This window comes from Bison bison, unplaced genomic scaffold (genome assembly GCF_000754665.1).
Source record: "Bison bison bison isolate TAMUID 2011002044 unplaced genomic scaffold, Bison_UMD1.0 scf7180017864176, whole genome shotgun sequence".
NCBI lineage: Eukaryota > Metazoa > Chordata > Mammalia > Artiodactyla > Bovidae > Bison > Bison bison.
Genome location: NW_011494748.1, coordinates 4392848 through 4418946, shown reverse-complemented (window position 1 = coordinate 4418946; position 26099 = coordinate 4392848). Strand labels below are relative to the sequence as shown.

Here is a 26099-nt window from a genome sequence, read left to right as displayed (position 1 = left end):
AGATTTAAAAATTTTATCTGTCATGGCATCACTTGAACTTGTTAGGGAAGGAAAGATGTGGCTTCCAAAAGTTAAGTGAGTTGCCAAGTTCACACATCTAAAGAGTGACAGCTTCTGTCTTCTGACCCATGGTCAAGTGATCTATTGTCAATATTGTCACTGTTATTTAGAGGCACCATAATAATGGAGGAAGTATTCACTTTGAAATGAGAGTTACATGGGCCTGAGAGAAAAATATAAAATTCATGAGTCATGCTATTAGACCAGTCAACTCTAATTTCTTTATCTGAGAAGTAGAGACAATATCTGCCTTCGAGGATCATTGGAATTTAAATAATATGAGGTAGCGTTACTCACCTAGCACACAATAAGTATCCTGTGTATGCATGTTATCATCCCTTCTTTATCAGTCATTTCAGTCTGAATGCCTTAAGTTCTCAAACTGAGAGTAAAGAGGATTAACAAATCCACTATCAACACCTTAAAAACTAGATTAATTCATTAGGTGTCCCCTTGCTTATTTTATTTCTTGGTTTTATGATCTTCTTTCCATCCTTTCTATTTTGCTTCCCTGGTGGCTCAGACAGTAAAGAAAGTGCTTGCAATGTGAGAGACACAGGTTCGAGGGCTGGGAAGATCCCCTGGAGAAAGATGGCAATCCACTCTAGTGCTTTTGCCTGAAGAATCCCACGGACAGAGGAGCCTGGTGGGCTACAGTAGATAAGAGTCACAAAGAATTGGACATGATTGAGCCACTAACCTTTTCTTTCTTTCTTAAAATTTTCATCTCTCTTGTTGATGTCTTAATACAACACAGACACAAAACACATGTGTATACACATGTATTTTAGTGTTTCCCAGGTGGTGTTAGTGGTAAAGAACCCTCCTGCCAATGCAGGAGACATAAGAGATGCAGGTTCGATCCCTGGGTTGGGAAGATTCCCTGGAGAAGGGCATGGCAACCCACTCCAGTATTCTTGCCTGGAGAATTGCATGGACAGGAGAGCCTGGTGAGCTACAGGTCATAATGCGGCAAAGAATCGGACAGGTCTGAAGCAACTTAGCATGCACCCACGCAAACAATATACCTACACAACTGAATATTGACTAATAATTGACTTACTATAACCAGTTAATGTATGAAAAACATTGCTGTTTTAAATGTTGCTTTACTTTTCAAAAAAGTACTATCTTGCTATATTATTCTGGAGATTACCATTTTAAGGACATTGTTTTTACAGTACCTAATGCCCTGGATTTTCTTGAACTGTCCCTATTTATGCATTCAGTTTCTGTATTTTAAACTCCTCTTATCTGTTGAACAGAATTCTGATTTCTTCTCATTGGTTTGCTAAAACCTATTTTTTTTTCTTTTTTGCGCGTGTGCGTGTGCGTGTCTGTGCGCTCCCGCCGCCCTCCCTGCCGCCAACGCCGCCGCCGCTCGCCCCCTCTCGCTCTCGCGCTCCTTCTCGCTCTCGCTCTCCCTCTCGTAGGCGCCCGCTCTCCGGTCCAGTCAAACCTATTTTTACTATTACCAAAATCACATCTATATGATATACCAACTACTATTGGAGACACTGAAACTGTTTCCATGAAAGTATACACAAAGCCCATAGGGGATAATATTCAAGGGGAAATAATATCATTGAGTATCTACTTAAGCAATGTGATTAGAATATGAAAGTAATTATTAATTGTTAGTTTGTCATATATATGATATTTGTTATAAGTATTTATATAGGCATTTTGAAAGAGTGTCAACTAATGATAGAATAATTTTCATTATTATATCATCCTTACTATAATACTATTTTTATAACATTGTAGTCGAACATTAAGAGTTGTAAAAAGGTTGAAACTAATCTACTTCCATATGCTTACTTATGCATATTAGAAATTATATTTATCTGTCTATTGTTCTTGGATACAGTCACTTTTTAAAAAATGCCAGTACTCCTTTGACTAATAGAGATGGGAATTGTTTTACTATAGTTTAATTCATTATATATCATGCTGCAGTAATAGAAATAATAAATATATCCCTTAATAGATTTAATCAGTTATGTCTTCATACCTTAATTGCCTATAGAAGAACATGAAAAAAATTTTTTAAGCAGCGTTACCTTTTAAAACAGGTTACCACGAGAGTGTAGTAACATGCGTTAGTTAAACATTAGATCATCTAAATCTCTGATCATTTAAATCATCTGTCCATTAATAATAGATCCAGGAGCTTTTATTTTTTGTGGGATTGGGCCTTATCTGGAAATAAATTTTGGATTGATATTATTACAAGAAAACAGTAATATATTTCTGTAGCTTACAATTTAGTCCTTGTTTTATGCACGTTTAGACTATTGAATTAATCTCTGAAACAATAGAAAGACATTCTTTACTAGAAATAGCCTGCTTTTGCCTTGACTTTGTGGCAGAATGACATTAGGGAACATATATGGTTGTTGAACCTGATTGCTTTAGCAGCCCTTGGGTTGATAGTATCAGGTTCCAGCTTGCCCTGCTGGGTCAACGTGGACCCAGGCCTTTAAAGAGAAAAGTTCAGGGAAAGTTCACTTCTATTGTTTTACCATGGTTACAAAACAGAAAGGGGAAAAAAAAAAGAAAGAAAGAAAAGAAGAAATCTTCAGTTTGTGACCTGTCTCTGCCATGAGTCCTTTTCTGGGTTCTCTTTGTTTTTGTCAATTAAACTTTGCAACAGAGAAAATGAAAACTTAGAGTATATTTTGGATTGTATTCATTATGGATTACTCTATCATCACTCTTAGCTAATCCTCAGATAGCTTCAGTTACTGCTGTTGTCACTGCATCAAGTGTTTAGATTAGTTTAATTTCATCTAAAACATTTCATTTTTTACTCAGTAAAAGTTTAAAAAATTTGTAAGGTTGCTATATTAGGAAAAGTTTGTTGATTTTAGAGGGCAAGGGGAATAACTTATTAAAAGTAATTTAACTTTGATTAAATTTGTTGGAATAAAGTGCTGTTTTAACTTGAGGGAGATCATAATTTATTATTTTATTCTAGCTGTAAACTAAAACAACATTTTCATTTAAAAGAATTTGTTTACCTTAAATGGTAAGGAGTTATGATATGTAAGGGTCAGCATGACCTTGGCTTGGAGCAATCTTGAGTGTTTTTTGAATATAGGTAAAAATTCAAACAAGTTCAAAATCCTAAGTTTAGGCTATGTTTGCAAATAGTGGAAATTTTGTTCTAAAAATATTTACTAAGTTAGTTGTGAGGAAGGTCAATGCCATCTAGTTTGCTACACACTTGGTTCCATGAGCCTATAAAATCTTACAATTAAAGAGTTGAGCAGTTGTGTTATTTTAAAAATTGTAGTTTTAATGATACCCATATTGTAGGATGTTATCTGTATAACCCAGATATAATCACTGTCTGATGATATTTAGGTCTAACTTTGTCCATATTTTATTTTTTACTATGAAGTAATGTTTTTTAAAAAGTTTTCAAATAGAAGTTCTAATGAAAATTACTTTTTTTGTAAAGCATATAATTTATTTTATAATGTATATTCAAATGATTAACTATACATGCATCTGCATATATATTAGATATTTCCTTAAGTAACAGTAGTAGAATTTTTATAGTCATAGTTTAAATACTGTAGTTTAAAATACTGTTTTACTTTTTATTTGTTGTGCATGATGATGCTTAGTTTCTAGAGGTAAGAAAAGCAGAGAGGGAATTACATAGAATCAAGATAACAGAGTAAGATGAATCCTTGTAACTTTTTAGAATGACACTATCTCTGTTATGTACTCATTTGTTTATTGATCCTCTGCTCTTTTGACTGGCACAATTTATTTTCCTTGAAGTCATCTATGCCAAGCATAGAATTGAACTTTTTCATGATCTAGATTGAGAGTAAGAAGGAAAAGGAAGAGATTTTAAATATCTATTTAAGTTAATCACAATGTATAAAGCACAAAGAACATTTCTTCTATAAATTTTATATCATCTCTATTATTCAAAAATAACATTTCTGCAACTCTTTGCATAAATGCCTCCACGTACTTACAGTATCACCTAAGTATAATGGAATTTTAAATGGTCTCCATACTGCTTTTTTTAGCATCTGAAAGTTAGTCTTTAAACAACTAATTCTGATTGTATTTAGAAACAATGATCTTAATCTGTGATCCACAAATTTTTCAATATGATTTCTTCATATGTTTAAATTGGAAAATATTTAATTTGTAGCATTTGGCATGTTTAACATTGCTGATTATCACTTCTGAATTAAAATGACTGCTTGAATAACTGAATCAGGCGGCTGGTAACAAGTAACTTAAGACTTGAATTCAGAGGTCATCTAGTCCTTCACTTATCATCAGACAGGACTTACCTCAAGGATTCAAGATAAATGGCTGCCTCTCAGATGTTAAAAACCTTCAAGAAGAGTCTAGAGAGACTTTACCTGATAACCTATTCTTGTGTTTAACTGCTCTAATGAGAGGAAGAACTATTTTTTCATATCTCATCTACATCCCTCCTGTTGCTATTTAACGGTTGATACTTATTTTTAATGTTATTTGCCTACTCTTTATTACTGTATGTTCTGAATTTATTATTGGCCAAATTTTCCCAGAGCATGAATTGTTGGAAATAAATCTCATGCATTTTCAAGAATCCAGCCTAATATATGACCTAAACATATATTACTTAACTCCAGTGGCCTTGAAACCATGTTTTTTTGCTCCTTAAAACCACTTTCTCCATAAATAAAGAGATGTAACTGTTTATTTTTGTCTAGAATAACCAGTTAGGGGAATTATTAGATCCATTCCTGCTCAAGTGCTATGAAGATTTGTAATATGATCTGGTTGAAAAACATTTATGGTTTCTACAATTTACCCCAGAAGTCAACTTTAAAGTTCCTTCCAAAGAGAAATTCTCAAAGACTCTCAAGACCTAGTACACATTTTAAGTAAATTGTATGCTTCACAGATTTTCCACTGGATTCACTTATTCTATGTTTTCATATAAGAATCTATATGAAGAATCAGGAAAGGAAACATTGAATGTTTGAAAAGTATTCTGTCTTGTGTTTTACTACCTGACACCTTTAAATGATATCTGTTCAAAACTACTTTTTGTTTTTTAAAAATTCTATCTCTTTCAAATATGTGCAGTTAAAAAATTTAACTTGGTATGGATTAGAATATACTTTTGATTACTCTTGTTTACTTTAACTTCTTCTTCTTTTTTTTTTTCTTATAACACTCATCACACTCATCAGACACAGCTTAATGCTTGCAGTTCACATTCAGGACCCACAGAAGTTGTAGTTCTCTTTCACCTCTGGGACGTTCTGTACTACTTCTTCAATCTCTTCTAATATTTCAGTTTCATTGAAATATCTTTGAAATCTGGCAAACATGAGAGGTCCCTGAGATGGATTCCATAAAGTGAAGTGTAAGTTTTTAAGAGAAAAATCAATCAATTAATTAATCTACATAGAATTATTCCAAGTTCAAGGATTATACTCTTTTTGAAGTCAAGGGTTGTCATTTTCTTTCTTTTCTATCCCACTTTAGACATATACAGTCTTGGACTGTACTATATTATCAGTAAGCATACTCTGATTACATTTAAATAAAAGATTCTCATGCAGTTAATGCATCTGTTTAAATCTTTTGCCCACTTTCTAAAACGGAATCTTTTTGTCTTATTATTGAGTTATCAGAATTTTTATATATCCTGAATCCAAGTTCTATATCAGGTACATATTTTGTAAGTGCATATTTATAAACATAATTATAAATACATATAACTTTCTTTCATAGATATAATGTTTTATTTCTGAAGGGCAGTAAATTTTATATATTTTGTTAATCAATATTAAAAAATATATGCATTTAAGTAAAGTTTGGCTGTGAAAAAGTTATAATCATTTAAAAAATACTCAACCATGAGAAAAACAGTTGACCAAATAATAATCATAAGCAAAATTTCAACATTATAGGGGAAAACAGTTGATAAAAAAAAAAAATACTTGAGAGACATTATATGTGTGTGTGTGTGTGTGTGTGCGCGCGTGCACGTGCGTATGCGGCTGGTTGGTGCAGTATTACAGAATCTGCCTGCCAATGCAAGAGACACAGGAGACAGATGTGGGTTTGATCCTTGGGTCTGGAAGATCCCTCGGAGTAGGAAATGGCAACCCACTCCAGTATTGTTGCCTGGAGAATCCCAGGGACAGAGGAGCCTGGCAGGCTGCAGTCCATGATGTGGCAAAGAGTTGGACACAACTGAGCACACACACACACAGAATATAAGTTGATTAAAAAAACGATACTTGAGAGATACTAGCTTGCGGATTTGACATCTTGCACAAGTGTTTAGTCCAAAGTAAAATCTTCCGTGTCTCTCTCCATATCTGTATTTGGAAAAATATTATATTGACTTAAGGGTCATTTTCGTAATTAATTTGATCACACTTCTGTTACAAACGAATAAGTTGAGAAGTGAAAAAAAAAATTACTAAATCAACTGGTTTGACTACGTTGCACCAAGCTCATGTTAATATTAGTTTTTACTTTGACTTTATGGCATGTAATTGATTAATTTGGTGCTTTAGATAGAGGTATAGGAATAAACCATGCAGATGAGATAGTTTGTAATTTGTATTTAATGGGTCTTTAATCAGGATTTTGTTTTTTAAGCATCTTCATTTTTGCTTTCACTGAAAATTGCTAACTCCTTGCAATAAAGCTTTGGTAACCTAATTTATAGGTGGTTTGTAACTTTTGAACAAAAGAATGCGTTACTTTGTAAGTATGTTATAATTTTTTTCCATTTCCATAAGAGTGGTACAATTATGTGCTCTCTTTCAAGATTAAAAGGCAAATAGTGGGTTTTGTTTATAAAACACTATGTTCCCTTGAATATTTGTTTGCATACCCATCTCTTCATTGCCACTTCATTGCCCTTTGTAGCCTATCATCACAGTTTATTTAGATTTCATTATCTTCTATCAAACTTCCACTTTCTAGTCTTCACGACTTCACATTTAGCACCAACTTACATTTCCTTGCTTCAAGTTAGCACTTTTGTGTAAATTAAATCTAAGCTTCTAGATAGGCCTTTAAGCCTCTTTGAAATGTGATTACAAATTACTCTTTTAACTTAATCTTGCTTAGATGTAAGAGCCTCATTATTATTACTAAGCAAATTTTGCTTCATGACTTTGTATTACATTTTTTCTCTGGAATTATTGGTCTCTCCTCCTGTCCTGCTGCCCTTCCAGATTCCAATTCACTTTCAAATGAATTCACCAAATCAAATATCAAGTATTTGGGGAAGTTTATAGTTACTCTGTCTCCCCAGTGTTCCTCATCTGCCCTTGGCTGCCAGGCACAGAGGCTCACATTTAAGACTAGCCCAGGGCAAAATGGAAATGTGATGCCCCTTATTAAAAATGATGAGAATTCAAGATGGTGACATCAGAGCCTTAAATCCAGTGCAAGAATATCTCTGGAGCGCAGGCCCAGTTGCATGTTTAGTTGAGGCTTTCTCATTAAGTGCTTCTACAACATACATTTCACACCGGACTGCATATCACCTACCATGAAATATTTGTAGTGTGTATGTGTCTGTCACCCCTAGAAACTGTGATTTCCATGAAGGAACATACCATACTTTAATCTTCTCTGTAGTTTTGTAACCTAATATATGTCTTCCCAGGAAGAGGGGCTCACTAAACTATTTGTAATTGAATGTGAAGATATCTGTGGAAAGAAAAGCATCAAAGGTTTATTTCTCCAAGACTTTAATATTAAATAATTTGGGGAAGCAAGGTTTCCAAAATATTTTGCAGAAAATAATTTTCAAAAATTAAAATGGAAATCATGGTTTCAATAAGATCTTTAAAACAATTTCAATAGTCAAAGCAAACCTTTAGCAGATTCATTGTAATTGTGAGAACTGAGCTTGAAATAGAGTACAAAGAATCATTCTCAAATTTATAGTATTAAGTTGATCCTAATATGAAAATGGGTATGTTTTAACATTATTCAATATTGTGTAGTACTTCAAGTAAGAATGCACATTTTATTCAGAAAAATTAAATTGTGTAATGTATAAAAATTACCATAAAGTAATAAAATTATTCTGAAAAAATATTTTGGCCAGTGAAATTATAAGGAAACATCCTAGTTTTTATTTGTGAAAAATCTAATTTTATTTTCATATCAAACCAGCATGCTAAAAGCATGGAAGATATCCAAGTAATCACATAACATGCTTTTACTAATACTAAAAAAGAAATAACAATCAAATTGAGACATTATGTCTTACTTTTGATCGTTTCAAATTCGAATGTTTGCAAATATGCTTTCTTGTTGGGATTTTAATTAAGGAGATGTTTCTTTTAAAATGCATTTTTTTTGTCATTTGTAGCCCAAATACAAAATATTTTCTCCAAGTTTCAATCAATACTGACTTCTTAATTTAAGCAGAATTACTAATATATGTACTCCTAGATTTTTGCTCCTGTATGTTTTCCTGATTCTTTATAAAACCTCAATGAAGATGTAAAACAGAATGTCATTTAAAAATTCTGAAATTGTGCAGGATTCTGTTCTGAGACCTATAATACTTATATTAGAAAATACTTCTAATATTAATATGTGCTGAAGCTGAATGGTAAGCCTAGGTGATATTAGGTTAGGTTACAGTGACATAAGGGCTTTCCTTGTGGCTCAGCTGGTAAAGAATCCTCCTGCAATGTGGGAGAACTGGGTTTGATCCCAGGGATGGGAAGATCCCCTGGAGAAGGGAAAGGCTACCTCTCCTTCAGTATTCCGGCCTAGAAAATTCCACAGACTATATAGTCCTTGGGGTCGCAAAGAGTTGGACACGACTGAGCGACTTTCACACACACACACATGATGACATCGAGGTTACGATCACTACATTTTTTGATTAATGAAAAAAAAAACTGTTTTTAAGAAGAAAAAATTTAAAAATATATATAAAATACAGCATGAAGGTTAAAAAAATAAAGGCATGCATTCAAGATTAGTCGTTGAAGGAGGTAGGCTATGGAGGCAGGGAAATGATAGAAATATGAATTGAAAAGGACATTTAAAATCCTTATGAACTATATAATAATTGCTGTTACAATGGAGACTTCATGGCATTCTGAAAAAAGGGTCAACTTGATGTACTTGATTCTAAAAATGAAACATTTGATCTAGGGGTGCAAATGACAGGCCTGGTGGGGTCTTAACAGCAGAAATAACTAAGTTCTAGCTAACAATGAACTGGAGAAGTTTCTTTGGCATTTAACGAATTACCTATCCACCTATACATTCATTTATAGGCCTGGGCTGTGTGAATTTGATGAAGAATTCAAGTTCAATAGAATATTTTTTGAATAAATTCATTGTTATTTTAATGGTGATTTCTTTAATGTTGTTTAAACCAGTGTCTTTCATACACTTTAACCACCCCATCTACTCACTTTAGGCAAATACTCATTTACAAATAGAACAATTTCTTTAAATGAACCCCCAAAGTCACCAGTATTGTAGCCAGTAGCATCTGGTCACTAAAGAGGGCTAGAGCCAATCTTTTCTTATTTCCAGTGTGGATTCTTTAGATAAATAAAGGTCACATCTCATTTTCCTTGACAATAATCTCTGGATACTTAGTAGCTATTTGATAATTTTCAATCCTGTCCTAGACCTGTCTCAATCACCATTATCTGCACACACAATTTATCATTCTTTATATATGTGCTAGTAAATATAGGTTAGAACTTGTTCCCATGCCACTATCATAAAAATATAAATTAATATTTTATCAAAAATTATTAGATAATTTACCACATTGATCTTAGAAACAAAGAAGCATACTTGTAATAAATATATTTTAATTTTTATTAAAGTTTATTTCTGCATTTCCTTATTTGAAAAGAGATGAAATGCCATCATTAAGTAGGTTGAAAGTGAGTTTTTTTTACTTTGTTTTTAAGCTCAGTAAACCATTTTGTGCTATAATAATTCCATTTTAAGGCTATATCCACCTTGTTTTCCTCACATGTGAACAAATTATTTTGGACCAGTTGTTAGTAATCAAATTGCAATCTTTAGTCAGTTTTTCAGTACATCCAGATCTTAACGTGTAGGCTTCACATAATTAGTACCATCATTCAAAGTACAACTTTCTCTCCTCTTTGCTTCCCTTAAGAGTGAACCTACAATTAGCTCTGAGGAACAGATCTGCTCTGTAGGTGTCTACTGTTAATCTTAGGCAAATTCCTGACTCTACCCACAGGAGTGGAAGGCTTAGGGTTTCAGTGAGCTTCTTATGATGCATCTTATCAGCAGTTGAACTGTGTCCTATGTATGCTTGTACATTTTAAGTAGTTACAATACATAATTATGGTATTTATGATGCATCTGGCATAGTCAGTCTTATCTGCTGCAACATGCAACACCAAAATCTCAGAGACTTATGACACTAGACATTTATTTCTAGTTCATGTTACTTGAGGACTGCTGGTCATGGGCAAGTCTATTGGGCTCCACTGGGGTTTGTTGACCTGTATGTTCTCATGGAAAAACAGTAGAAGTTCAGAAAGAGACAGAGCTGTGTAAGTGCATTTCCGGCTTCTGCCCAGTTATAGCTTATGTCACATCTGCTTACATTCCATGTACCACAATAACTCTATCAGATAAATATTACCATGACCCTTTTACATATGGATGGAATGATTACTGGATGGAGACTACGTAAATTAACAGATCACAGAGTGAGATGAATAGAACCACATCTGACTGAGTCAAAGTCCTAGAGCCAAGACCAAAGTAAAAGAAGAAAACCTTCTATGTTGAAGAAGTATGTTTTTCTTAGACTATCCTCAGGAAGGCATAGCAAAGGCAGCAAGGGAATAGCTAATTGTGAACCAATAATAGCATATATTAGTCAACATGAATTTATTAAATGCTTACTATCCTTTGACTCTGCTAATACACAGATGCCACACAAGTAAGAAAATTACTTACAGTTCTGCTCACTAAGAGTCGGATATTACTGAGCGACTGTACTGAACTGAACTTAGAATTAAAGTTTTGAAAAGAGAACATTTTTAAAATATGAGGAAAACCTAACCAATTATTATTTTAAAATCTAGATTGAGATGGCAATAAATATGTTGGAATATACATTGTTAAACAGATATTTAAAAATCCAGTCATATATATTAATTAGTTCCCGAGTAAGAGTGGCAAGGCTCTTTAATATGATTTTTCGCATAATCTCTTTGAATGTTATAGTCTAATAATTTTTTCTCTTGCGAAAAATTCTTGTGAATTGATTAAATTGACTTTAGAAAGGATCTATTTTTTTCTCACAAATTTTAAAGTAATTTATGGTTTAATCCTTTAAAATAAAATTAACTGTCCTTTTGGCAGCATCATGTATGCTGCTGTCAGCACCACCTTTTCCTCAGGTAATTATTATCAGGTGTTTCAGGAAAGATGTTAGGGTATATTTCAATGCTTTTATTTTTTAATCAGCATTGTTCCTTGTCTCAATAAATCTCTGTTATTATACAAGTTCAGTGCTAACTTTTGCATGACAATATTTTCTGCTTCAGTGTAGAGTAAAAATAAATTTAAAGTAATTGCTTTCAGAGGTTTATTGTTTTATAGGACTGCTGTAAGAAAATAGGATGCAAAGCATTTGCTAAGGTTTGCTTGCTAAGCTATTGAAGGTAGATGTTTATTTAAGCCCAGAATTATTTTTTTGCTTCCTGTTTCAGAGTACTCTAAGCTAATTAAGAATATAATTCATTGGTGGCAAACTTTTGGACATGATTTTGCAAGAAATGTAGGTTTAAATGCACTATGATTTTCACTTCAATTTGCTACCATAAAGGTGAAATCTATATGAAAATGATATGCACTTTAGAGTTCTTTTAAATTGAGAACATATTTCATATTTTCCAAAGTTCTTTAAATATGAATAATTTGAGTTTTGCACATGCATTCCTTGTACCTTGCTTGATTTTTAAAACAGAATATTATAAAATGGGATTGAGTGGGAAAACATGGATTTTGTGTTGCTTCATTCACTTACAGTTAAAAATATTCTTTTGATAAAAAGGAAGAGAAAGAAAAGGTTAAGGCAGAAACCAAATCTTGCCTACTGTGTGCACAAGTACATACATGTGTGTGGGTAAACATATATACTTATAATTTAGAGTTGACTGTGTTGCCAGTGGCAACTCTGAAGCCAAAGGGGTTAGATTGTGGGGCAATATCATGGCATTATGGGGCTTACAGGGCTTCCCTGGTGGCTCAGCGGCAAAGAATCAACCTGCAATGCAGGTGATGCAGGAGACACGGGATCAGTTCCTGGGTTGGGAAGATTTCCTGGAGGAGGACATGGCAACCCACTCCAGTATTCTTGCCTGAAGAATCCCATGGACAGAGTTTATGGCATCGCCAAGAGTTGAACACAACTGATGCGACTGAGCACTGCACAACACAGCACATCGTGGCTCTTGGTTATCACACAGAAGATTAAATATTTCTGTAAAGTTGTGGAGAGCAGTAAACTGGGGATTTAGGCTCCCATTCTTCAAACACTATAAAACAGCAAGAAATGAACAAACATTCACAGCTTATTACGAAATCTGAATTTTTCCTTATACTCTCCTCTTTGGATTACTATAACATCCTCTTTCCCTATCTACACTTCATCATCTCACACAGGAGCCCTTCTGATTTTTACTTTTATCTTTATATCTCACTAAAATTTTATTTCTTTTTATTTCTATTTCATTTTTATGCTATGTATCTTCAATTTCTTCTCCAAACCCTAGTTACTCCCTTAACTACCACACATCAATACCCCTTTCATTCTATCACTATTTCTGATTTTCTTTTATATTTGATCTTTCTGGATTCTGTGCTTTGATGTATAAGTGATTTCACATATATCTGAACCAACACTTATCAAATAGATAAGCTTTTGCTCTAGGATACAGAATGATATGCATCATTATATCCTGGGAAGACCATGTGATAAGTAAGTGGGATCATTTGGGGAAAGCAACTGTGTCTATAGTTACATGCCATAATTATAAATGTAATAATTATATTGAATTATTAAATCTCATGTTTAAATATATGCATACCTATGAAAATATCTTGATTATGTAGTAATTTAAAAAGCATCATGTTTATTGATTTCATATACATTCCTCTATATATATATAACCATTCATGGGAAAAAAATACTTACATGAATCTGTGTTACTGTGAAATAGCACTGCTGTCTTTCATGCCAGTTAATAGCTTTTTGGGTACATCCCATTTTTGCATGTACATATGCATCAGTCGTTCTTCAAATTATTAACATCTACTACGAAAACAAAGATCATGGCATCTGGTCCCATCACTTCATGGGAAATAGATGGGGAAACAGTGGAAACAGTGTCAGACTTTATTTTGGGGGGCTCCAAAATCACTGCAGATGGTGACTGCAGCCATGAAATTAAAAGACGCTTACTCCTTGGAAGGAAAGTTATGACCAACCTAGATAGCATATTCAAAAGCAGAGACATTACTTTGCCAACAAAGGTCCGTCTAGTCAAGGCTATGGTTTTTGCAGTGGTCATGTATGGATGTGAGAGTTGGACTGTGAAGAAGGCTGAGTGCCAAAGAATTGATGCTTTTGAACTGTGGTGTTGGAGAAGACTCTTGAGAGTCCCTTGGACTTGAGAGTTCCTTGGACCGCAAGGAGATCCAACCAGTCCATTCTGAAGATCAGCCCTGGGATTTCTTTGGAAGGAATGATGCTAAAGCTGAAACTCCAGTGCTTTGGCCACCTGATGCGAAGAGTTGACTCATTGGAAAAGACTCTGATGTTGGGAGGGATTGAGGGCAGGAGGAAGAGGGGATGACAGAGGATGAGATGGCTGGATGGTATCACCGACTCGATGGACGTGAGTCTGAGTGAACTCTGGGAGTTGGTGATGGGCAGGGAGGCCTGGCGTGCTGAGATTCATGGGGTCGCAAAAGAGTCAGACACGACTGAGCGACTGAACTTACTGACTGACGACTGACATGCTTTAAGATAAAGGAGAGAGCTGGTAAAGGCTTATTAGCAAGTTTGATTTTAGATTTTAGGTCAAGGCCTGGTTTTGTATTTTGAATCTATAATTTAGGAAAAAGTTACTGGAAAATAATTTACTAGTTAAAGTTAAAATTTAGGAGCCTTTAAATTAACTCCAGTTAATTTAAAATCAATGGATTTTACTTTTAACTTATTAAAAAATTAATTTACTTTGAAATTGTCTTTTAACCAATTAAAAGCTAAGATGGGGTGAGAGATGTGAAAAGTTTGGAAACACCAAACTCAACTTAATTGTCATTTTCAAATATGAAGTTTGTATTATTTACTCTAGTTCCAAAGAGAGGAAAGGAAAGACGTCTTCCTTTCCACAATATTAGAATATTAGTATATTCATGCATACAAGGCTAGTCTAGCTAGTCCCAGGGTTCTAACCTACTCTGTGGCATTTCCTTAAATTTAATCATGCAAATTAAGATTGTTCATTTCTCACTAAATATTCCTGAAGTTGCTCCTGAACAGCAGGAATGTCTCCTAGTTTACTAAGATCTTTTTTTTTTTTTGGTGTTTGTCTTTTCTGTTTTCCTTTTCTCTATTCGTTTGGCATATCCACTGGCTTCAGCATGTGAGGAGACTGCCAGCATGTATCCAAGCTCTGTGTGTGTGTGTGTGTGTGTGTGTGTATGTACATAAACATGCACGTGTGTTTTACATGGAATGTCTGAGTCCATTAGTCTAGCTGCTGCCGCTGCCGCTGCCGCTGCTATGTCACTGCTGCTGCTAAGTTGCTTCAGTCGTGTCCGACTCTGGTGGACGCCATAGACGGCAGCCCACCAGGCTCCCCAGTCCCTGGGATTCTCCAGGCAAGAACACTGGAGTGGGTTGCCATTTCCTTTTTCAAGGCACGAACGTGAAAAGTGAAAGTGAAGTCGTTCAGTCGTGTCCGACTCAGCGACCCCACGGATTGCAGCCTACCAGCCTCCTCGGTCCATGGGATTTTCCAGGCAGGAGTACTGAAGTGGGGTGCCCGTTGCCTTCTCCACCATTAGTCTAGAAGGTAAAGCAAATAGGGACCAGAAAATATAACTGAAAATACGCAATTAAAACTAACCATGCAATCAACCATTTTTTAGCAGTACAAATTCAGGAATGTATCCAAATAAGAAGCATTACTTGAAAAAAGTTTGATGCTAATCAATAAACATTTTGACATAAAATGAAGTCATAGCAGTTTTATATATTTGACTAAAATTTAATTGAAGAACTGATAGAAACTTTTGGCATTCTGTTCAAATATTTCTTGAAACCTCATGAAGAAGAGTTTTGTGTGAAGGTTGAAAACAAGATAAATTCCTGTGTTGATTCAAAATAACTTCTATAGAAAAATTCTACTGTTGTCTATTATCATACCATTAACATTGACGTCGTAGGCACCAAAAAATTCTCTGCTTATAAACTATTCACCAGACAACCCCCATTCAGGTATAGTAAACCCTGTCATTGAACCCAACAAATGCAGAGAGCATATACATAAAAGAGGCCATATGTTTTAGGAAGAGGTACTATTTTTTTCTCACTCAAACAAGGAGGCTTTGAGATTTAATAAAATTCATTATTGAAGTCTCAAAAAGCACTGTGTTTCAAAAAGATGGAAAGCTAGTTTTCAGAAATATCATGCTAAATGTTATTTACACAGTAATTAAATATTATTAAACACTAAAATGTAGTTCAAAAATTAATCACTTTGAGATATAAAGGTGAGAGTTTTTATGTAGTTAACAATCGCCGTAACATTCACTTTTTATGGTACTTTTCTTTAAATATTTGATATAAAATTTTCTGGCAAAAATGTCTCCTTGTATTTGCAGCTCCTCTTAATATATAAGACTTTTGGAGGCTGAACTTGTCCTAAGTTTTCCAACTTGTGGAAAGGAAATAGCCAAGTTATAAGTTCTTCGCAATAAAGTCTAAATATTATGCTCTTAATATGCACACAATTTAAGGACCTAGTTTTAATAATTTATTTTTTCTTCATATTAATGCTTCTAAAATAAATTACTCTTCTGTAAGTGTATGATTTTTATTATAACATATTCAGAGAGTTGCATGTTTGTTTTTCCTGGTGTTTGAAAAATAATCTATTTTTTTAGTACCACTGGATTCATCTCTAGATGCTCTGTATCATTGCTTCTCTGATTAAAAAAAAATCTTCATTACCAAATGTTTAGAAAATTTCAAAAAAAATAAGTAATCAAAGATAATATGTGATCACATATGAAAAGAAAATCAGCTTGTATAAAATATGATCATAATGTAATGTAATATGTTTTAAAACATGAACTTTATGGTAGATATGTTTCTGGATTCTTTTATCTAGCTTTCTAATATGTATAATTTTAATGACCCTATTAAAGTCTCAGTTTAGGATACATTGTAATTTATTCAACTCAATGCATTTATATGAATCTACAGTTTTATATTTGTGTAGTGTTTCTCAGGATGAATTCTTAGATTTTTCACTTTGAAAGTATTGGTATAAAATGTTTCATATTTTAAACTTTGATACATTATACAAAATGGACTCTGATTAATATTATGCAGAATACATGCTTCTACCAGTATAGGAGAAGTATGGTCTTCTCTCATTGCTCAGTTGGTAAGGATCCGTCTGCAATTCAGGGGACTCTGGTTCAATTTCAGGGTCCAGAAGATCAACTGGAGAAGGGATAGGCTACCCACTCCAGTATTCTTGGGCTTCCCTATTGGCTCAGCTGGTAAAGAATTTGCCTGTACCAGTATTTTTTTAGCTCTGCACATGTGATGTATGTAATAGTCTATATTTGATTTGATCTTTAATTCCTTATTTACTAGTGAGGTTGCTTATTTTTATAAGTTAATTAATTTATTATTATTTAAAATCTTTTTGTCCTGTTCATTTTTTTTTTTTTTTGCCATTTAATATTGGATTCTTCATTGTTTGTAAACTAAGAGCAATAACACTTAACCTTTGATTTATATATTTTCCTTTTTGTTACTTAACTTTCAACTTTAATTTTCCTAAATATGTTTTTAATTTCTGCAAAGATAATTCTATCAGTCTTTTTAGAAAATAGTTTCTAGCACTAACGCCATGTTTATAAATTCCTATCTTATCTCAAGGATAGGGTTTTTTTTTTTTTAGTTTTTCACCATTTTTAAGCATTTAATTACTTAATCTTCTTCTTTCATTGCATAAAAGAAGATCTATCTGAACTTTTCAAATAATTAGTGAATTGCTTTGACACCATGCTTTATGTAATTTAGCCTTTTAATTTATTGAAATGAAATAATTTGGGACTTCCATACATAACCAGGTATATGTAAGGTAGAATTTGTGAACATAAAGTTTAATCCAAAGACGGTTTATTTTTGATGAGTTAGAAGCATCAATTAAATTAAATGATTAGAAATATACACCTTATTATGAAAGTGTGAAATAAATGTTCAAGTATATAAATCTAGCTTTTTTAAACCAAATTCAAATATAAACATATTTGAAAGTGAAATATCTTGGTTGATGATTTCAAGATTCACAGATTGCCATCCACTTAAAAATATATGGTGTATTATCATTCCAGCCACTTCATTTTGAAGAGTTAAGTCTGATTCAGCATATTCAGTTGTAGGTGGGATAATGCTAAGAGGTCAATAACTCAGCAGCCTTCAACTTTATCATCATTATCAAATTGACACCATAGAAAACAATCTGACATGCAGTAGCCTCAGACTCTCAGGCACTTAAATAGCTACTAAGATAGTGTAGATTTCAATGGCCATAGATCAGCAATAAGCATCTGTTTTTTATTTCCTCCATGCATTCATTCATTCATTCATTTATTTTCGTTTAATAGATATTTATTGAGTCCTGACTTTATGCCAGACCTGGTTTCTATATTCTGGGTGTATACCAGTAAACAGAAGTCATTCAAATATCCTTGTCCAGGGTATCTGGACAGATAATTACTAATAAACAAGTAAGTTTCTAGTGTTTCTAGATAATACTCAGGTTAAAAATACATCAGAGTACTGGAGGTGAACAATTGAATGAGCCTGGTGCCATGTTGTATGCGTGCCTAGCAATAGCAAGTGCAAAAGTGTGGAGGCAGCCTCTCAAAATAGTATCCATTTCAAAATAATGATTGTAGGCTAGAAATACAGCCTTCAAACTAAATTTCAAAAATCATCTAAAAATGGATATTTACTTCTAATGAAAATTTCTTCAATGTGTAAACATTTTTATAATCAGCATGGCAATTCAGAGTGGACTTTGGCTCAGTCAGATGTGGTTCTATTATCTGAATCTGTGACCCTTTAAGTTACTTAGTCTCCATCCTATAACATTCCATCCATATGTAAAAGAGTCATTATAATAATATTTATCTGATAGAGTTAATGTGTTCATGAAATCATATAATGTATGTCAAAGTGCTTAGCATAATGACAATCACATAATACATTAAATTACTATTAGATAGAAAAAAATCTTTCTTGTCAGTAGCAGCAAACTAAGCTTTCACTTTATCTCTTGAAAATCTACAAAATTGTGAGCCATTATAATTCATGAACTATCACTCAACTATGAATATTATAAATAATAGATCATACATTTCCTCTCATCACTGTCCCATTTTAGACACTCAGTATTTACCTGGCCTTCTACAACGTGATTTTCAGTTATCAAGCTTACCCATGTTTTTTGTTTGGATTAGTTATCTCTGCTGAACACACACTATTAGCTACCCTCTGTATGGAAAATGGGGGTTGCTCAAAGGCCTTACTGTATACCTGGGACTGTAGAGAACATAAGAAAGCTACTTCAGTTCAGTTCAGTTGCTCATTGGTGTCTGACTCTGCAATCCAATGGGCTGCAGCATGCCAGGACTCCATATCCATCACCAGCTCCCAGGGTTTACTCAAACTCGTGTCCATCAAATAGGTGATGGCATCCAACCATCTCATCCTCTGTCATCTCCTTTTCCTCCCACCTTCAATCTTTCCCAGCGTCAGGGTCTTCAAATGAGTCAGTTCTTCACATCAGGTGGCCAAAGTATTGGAGTTTCAGCTTTAACATCAGTCCTTCCAATGAATATTCAGGACTGATCTCCCTTAGGATGGACTGGCTTGATCTCGTTGCAGTCCAAAGGACTCTCAAGAGTCTTCTTCAACATCATAGTTCAAAAGCATCAATTATTCGGCACTCAGCTTTCTTTGGGAGAAGGCAATGGCACCCACTCCAGTACTGTTACCTAGAAAATCCCATGGATGGAGGAGCGTGGTAGGCTGCAGTCCAGGGGGTCGCTAAGAGTCAGACATGACTGAGCGACTTCACTTTCACTTTCCACCTTCATGCATTGGAGAAGGAAATGGCAACCCACTTCAGTGTTCTTGCCTGGAGAATCCCATGGATGGAGAAGCCTGGTAGGCTGCAGTCCATGGAGTCTCACAGAGTCGGACACGACTGAAGCGACTTAGCAGCAGTAGCAGCAGCAGCTTTATAGTCAAACTCTCACTTCCATACATGACTACTGGAAAAACCATAGCTTTGACTAGATGGACCTTTGTTGGCAAAGTAATGTCTCTGCTTTTTAATAAGCTGTCTATGCTGGTCATAACTATTCTTCCAAGGAGTAAGCATCTTTTAATTTCATAGCTGCAGTCACCATCTGAAGGGATTTTGGAGCTGAAAATAAAATAAAATCTGTCAATATTTCCACTGTTTCCCCATCTATTTGCCATAAAGTGATGGGACCAGATGCCATGATCTTAGTTTTCTGAATGTTGAGTTTTAACCCAAATTTTACATTCTCCTCTTTCACTTTCATCAAGAGGCTCTTAATTCTTCTTCACTTTCTGCCATAAGGGTGGTATCATCCACATATCTGAGGTTATTGATATTTCTCTTGGCAATCTTGATTCCAGCTTTTGGTTCCTCCAGCCCAGCATTTCTCATGATGTACTCTGCATATAAGTTAAATAAACAGGGTGACAATATACAATCTTGACGTACTCCTTTCCCTGTTTGAAACCAGTCTGTGGTTGCATGTCCAGTTCTAACTGTTGCTTCCTGACCTGAACACAGATTTATCAAGATGCAGGTCAGGTGGTCTAGTATTCCCCTCTCTTTCAGAATTTTTCACAGTTTTTGGTTATCCACACAGTCAAAGGCTTTGGCATAGACAATAAAGCAGAAGTAGATCTTTTTCTGGAGCTCTCTTGCTTTTTTGATCATCCAGTGGGTGTTGGCAATTTGATCTCTGGTTCCTCTACCTTTTCTAAATCCAGCTTGAACATCTGGAAATTCACACTTCAAGTACTGTTGAAGCCTGGTTTGGAGAATTTTGAGCATTGCTTTGCTATCCTGTGAGATGAGTGCAATTGTGTAGTAGTTCAAGCATTCTTTGGCATTGCCTTTCTTTGGGATTGGAATGAAAACTGTCCTTTTCCAGTCCTGTGTCCACTGCTGAATTTTCCAAATTTGCTAGCATATTGAGTGCAGCATTTTCCACAGCATCATCTTTTAGGATTTGAAATAGCTCAACTGGAATTCCATCACCTCCACTAGCTTTGTTTGTAATGATGCTGCCTAAGGCCCACTTGACTTCACATTCCAGGATGTCTGGCTCTAGGTGAGTGATCGTACCATCATGATTATCTGGGTTGTGAAGATCTTTTTTGTACAGTTCTTCTGTGTATTCTTGCCATCTCTTCTTAATATCTTCTGCTTCTGTTAGGTCCATACCATTTCTGTCCTTTATTGTGCCCATCTTTGCATGAAATATTCCCTTGGTGTCTCTAATTTTCTTGAAGAGATCTCTAGTCCTTCCCATTCTATTGTTTTCCTCTATTTGCACTGATCACTGAGGAAGGCTTTTTTATCTCTTTGTTATTCTTTGGAACTCTGCATTCAAATGGGTATATCTTTTCTTTTCTCCTTTATGTTTAACTTCTCTTCTTTTCTCAGCTATTTTTAAGGCCTCCTCAGACAGCCGTTTTGCTTTTTTACATTTCTTTTCCTTGAGGATGGTCTTGATCCCTGTCTCCTGTACGATGTCAGGAACCTCTGTCCATAGTGCTTCAGGGATTCTGTTTATCAGATCTAATCCCTTGAATCTATTTCTCACTTCCACTGTATAGTCATAAGGGATTTGATTTAGGTCATACTTGAATGGTCTAGTGAAACCTACTAAATTCATCAAAATTGCCTAGAAATACTGTGCAGATAGAACATTCTTTAAGTCCTTAGCCCACCCACTATTCCCTATGCTTCATGTACTTTTTTTGCCTTGAAGCTCTTGACTTTGCCATTTGAAAACCTTCAACAGCTTCTTCTCACCTGATCTCCTCCAATCCAAATCACTTTCATGTTTCATGTTTTACCGCAAATGCTACTTCCTTCGTTATATTATCTGAAAATTTACACTCTTTAACAATATCACTTGAAACTTGATTTCTTTAAAAAACCGTATGTTCTACAAAAATAAGGAGCTCTTCTTTGATAAAGAGTTGTATTTTGGTATCCTTTTCTCTGTCTTGGCATCTACTATGCACCCAGAGTCTACCTAGAATGGGTTTGTAGGCTTTAATAACATGAGAAGGAAGAAACACATTGAGTAAGACATCACATTTGTAGACACGGACTTTGAGATGGTTTTATGACCACGAAATTGAGACAAAATTTGAAATATCAGTCATCTAACAAATAAAAGGATAAATAAATAGAGTAAAATATGGAATTCTATCTTTGCTTTAAAAATCAAATTGTAATAGACTGCTGTATAATAAAATGTCAGGCCTAAGAATTAATCAAGAAAGTTTTTCCATTTGAACTAATTAGTAAGAAAGTCTATACTTTCATTTGTAGTACACTGTATTTCTACATATCTTTGTCTCAGTTTTTATATTTGTAAAATGAAAATAATGTTTCCATCTCACAAAGTTAGTCCTTAAAAGTGCTCAAAAGAATTCCTGGTGCACATAAATATGCAAACTTTAAATGTAAATTAGTATTATTTAGTCAATTTAAATAACACTATTAAACAGAAATTTTAAGTATTTTAGATTACGATTTGAGATTGAATAAATAAGTAAGAGAACATAGAAATTAGCATAATGATTGGGATTTTAAGAGCTGCCTCTGCACAATATTCCATGGGAAAGAATCCCATGACAAAACAATGTCTATTCAAGCTTCAAAAGACATTTGCCAACTTCTTCTTCAACTCTGAAGTGCAGGCAGCTTACATCCTAATTTTTTATAATATTTAACATTCATATTAAAGGGCCCTTCATTGAAGAAAATACTTTTTAAAGTATTAAATAGAATTCAATGGAAGTAAATCATACTAATAGCAATGTTTGGTGGTTATGTAATATCTATGTCAGGTAACAAATTAAGCATGTTATTACATCTCTGCAGGCTGGAAACAGCATACTTTGTCTATCTTAATATAATCCTTTCATTAGTTCATAGGCCTAAAATGCTCCTGGGAGTATCAAAATTTGTCCGAGGTCTCTGAATTCTGGGTTGTTATCTGAATCTCTATACTTTACGACTATGTATCTTGACAGCTCCCCATGCATTACACAGCAGAGGGGAATGGAGGATGTATTATTTTTTCTAACAGATCTCTCAAATACATTAGTTATGTCCATTTTCTCCAGAGGTAGCAAGCAAATAACTTGTCAGTAAGGGGTGAAAATACACATTTCAGGTTAAGTCAGGCATCTTACCTCTGCATTCACAGGGAGGAAGACAAAATTTTCTGAGTTCTGAATTAATCAGTTATGCTTTTAACTCTCATTTGAAGTTGCATCTCAAAAGATCAAGAGTTTAACATGAATGAAACTGTTGTTTCTACTTTTGTGACTTATGTGTGAAAATGCTTATAGCACATGTCGTGTGTTTGTGTGTGTACATGTACTTTGCTAGAAATTTATAACTGTTACTGCTTTAGAACATCATGATTGATGTGGCACTTCCTATAGATTTGTCCTTTCTTATTGTTGGCTAGCAATAATTTTTTTACAAAATATTTTCATCTTCTATATTAGAAAGATATAGTGGTAACTTTGGTTAAAATTATAAATATTATAGAAAAATGAAATAATACTCAGTTGAGTCATTAATGAATTTCACTGTTATGGATATAAACCCCTTTTAAAGTAAAATTTTGAAAGGACATGGATTAGTTGCTGGTTGGAGGAAGGTTTTATCTACAGAGTTAATTATATAATGCCAAATTGGGCTCCTTTTTAATTCCTCTAATATAAAACATCACAAAAAACATAGAAAACAAAATCCAACCAGTCCATTCTGAAGGAGATCAGCCCTGGGATTTCTTTGGAAGGAATGATGCTAAAGCTGAAACTCCAGTACTTTCGTCACCTCATGCAGAGTTGACTCATTGGAAAAGACCCTGATGCTGGGAGGGATTGGGGGCAGGAGGAGAAGGGGACGACAGTGGATGAGATGGCTGGATGGCATCACTGACTCGATGGACGTGAGTCTGGGTGAACTCTGGGAGTTGGTGATGGGCAGTGAGGCCTGGCGTGCTGCGATTCATGGGTCGCAAAGAGTCGGACACGACTGAGTGACTGAACTGAAGGGAGAGGAGGAAGGGAGAAGGATTGGCTTGGAGTTTGGGGCTAGTAGATGCAAACAATTGCATTTAAGACAGGATAAGCAGCAAAGTCTTACTGTATATCACAGAGAACTATATCTAGTCTCCTGGGATAAATCATAATGGAAAAGACTATAAAAAATACTGTAAAAAAGAAAAAGACTGAATCTCGCAGATTTTTAACTTAAAAAATAAATTAATTAAATGAATCATAATGTCCCAAAGACATTAATCAAAAATCAGAACCTATCACATCTAACATTTTTCTCAAGGTCAGAAGAATGGAGGCAATATGGAGAGATTAGCCATGACCTATGAAACTATTTGAAAATCATCATGTACGAGACTGTGTGATACTAACCATTTTAAGTAAGGAAAGATGAGCATGAGTTTGAGTAATTCAGTTTCATTAGAGAAGTGCATGTGTAAGTAAGGTGAGGTTGTGTCTCTATGTTCTTTCCTTACTAGCAACCCCTCTTCTTCTTCAGTTGATTAATTTCTGTTCACACTTCACATTTCCTGAGAAATCCCCACCATGGTGTTCTCAGAACAATCCTTTCAAACATTTACCACAGTGTTTAATAAAATTTGCTGCAATGCTATATATGTATCTATTTCCACCAATAAATGACAATCTACTTGAAGTCAGGGGCAATATCATACTAGTATTTCCTGCACACATTGAAAGGTCAGGCACATTAACATTTTTTTGTTGACTAAATTAAACAACAGATATGGAACAGAGAGACAGATTGCATGATGCTCAGGTCATGGCTTCTGGACTAGATTGCCTTAGTTCACAAGTCTTATTTCTTTTTTAAGACTTTTTTTTTTTTTTAGGCCGTTTTGGTTCACAGCAAAATTGAGGAAAAGATACAGAGAATTTCCATATAGTCCCTGCTCCTACACATGCATAGCTTCCCACTTTATCAACACACTCCACCAGAGTGGTATATTTGTTACAACTGATGAACTTACATTGACAAGTCATAATCAGTCAAAGTCCAACATTTACATTAGTGTTCAGTCTTGGTGTTGTATACTCCACCAGTCAGTTAATTCAGTCGCTCAGTTGTGTCTGACTCTTTGTGACCCCATGGATTGCAGCATGCCACACTTCCCTGTCCATGACCAACTCCCAGAGCTTGCTCAAACTCATTTCCATCGAGTCGGTGATGCCATTGAAGCACCTCATCCTCTGTCATCCCCTTCTTCTCCTGCCTTCAGTCTTTCCTAGCATCAGTTCAGTTCAGTTCAGTCACTCAATTGTGTCCGACGCTTTGCGACCCCATGAACCACAGAACGCCAGGCCGCCCTGTCCATCACCAACTGATGGAGTCTAACCAAACCCATGTCCATTGAGTAGGTGATGCCATCCAACTATCTCATACTCTGTTATCCCCTTCTCCTACTGCCCCCAATCCCTCCCAGCATCAGAGGGATCTTTTCCAATGAGTCAACTATTTGGATGAGGTAGCCAAAGTATTGAAGTTTCAGCTTCAGCATCATTCCTTCCAAAGAACACCCAGGACAGATCTCCTTTAGAATGGACTGGTTGAATCTCCTTGCAGTCCAAGGGACTCTCAAGAGTCTTCTCCAACACAGTTCAAAAGCATCATTTCTTCGGCGCTCAGCTTTCTTCACTGTCCAACTCTCACATCCATACATGACCACAGGAAAAACCATAGCCTTGACTAGACGGACCATTGTTGGCAAAGTAATGTCACTGCTTTTGAATATGCTATCTAGGTTGGTCATAACTTTCCTTCCAATGAGTAAGTGTCTTTTAATTTCATGGCTGCAGTCACCATCTGCAGTGATATTGGAGCCCAGAAAAATAAAGTCTGACACTGTTTCCACTGTTTCCCCATCTATTTCCCATGAAGTGATGGGACCAGATGCCATGATCTTTGTTTTCTGAAAGTTGAGCTTTAAGCCAACTTTTTCACTCTCCTCTTTCACTTTCATCAAGAGGCTCTTTAGTTCTTCTTCACTTTCTGACAAAAGGGTGGTGTCATCTGCATATCTGAGGTTATTGAGATTTCTCCTGGCAATCTTGATTCCAGCTTGTGCTTCCTCCAGCCCAGTGTTTCTCATGATGTACTCTGCATTTAAGTTAAATAAGCACAGTGACAATATACAGCCTTGATGAGCATTACTTTACTAGTGTATACCCTATGGGTTTGGACAAATGTATAATGACATGTATTTACCACTGTTTCATCACACAGAGTATTTTCACTGCCCTAAATATCTTGTGTGCTTTGCCTATTCTTCCTTCCCCACAACAACCCCGCTTTTATGTGTGGCAT

At 34.9% G+C, this 26099-nt stretch overlaps 1 protein-coding gene across 3 annotated transcripts in view; it reads left to right on the top strand.

The window, feature by feature from the left end:
* The window catches only part of DACH1 (dachshund family transcription factor 1), a 460914-nt gene that overhangs the window by 140833 nt on the left and 293982 nt on the right, over window positions 1-26099 (top strand). For 2 of the 3 annotated variants that reach the window (XM_010842290.1, XM_010842288.1), the window contains exon 1: window positions 15144-15185. The exons of the other annotated variant lie outside the window; for it this stretch is intronic. The gene's annotated coding sequence lies outside the window, so the exon portion shown is untranslated. Of the gene's footprint in view, window positions 1-15143; window positions 15186-26099 lie in introns of those variants that run through there. 3 annotated transcript variants of the gene reach the window in all.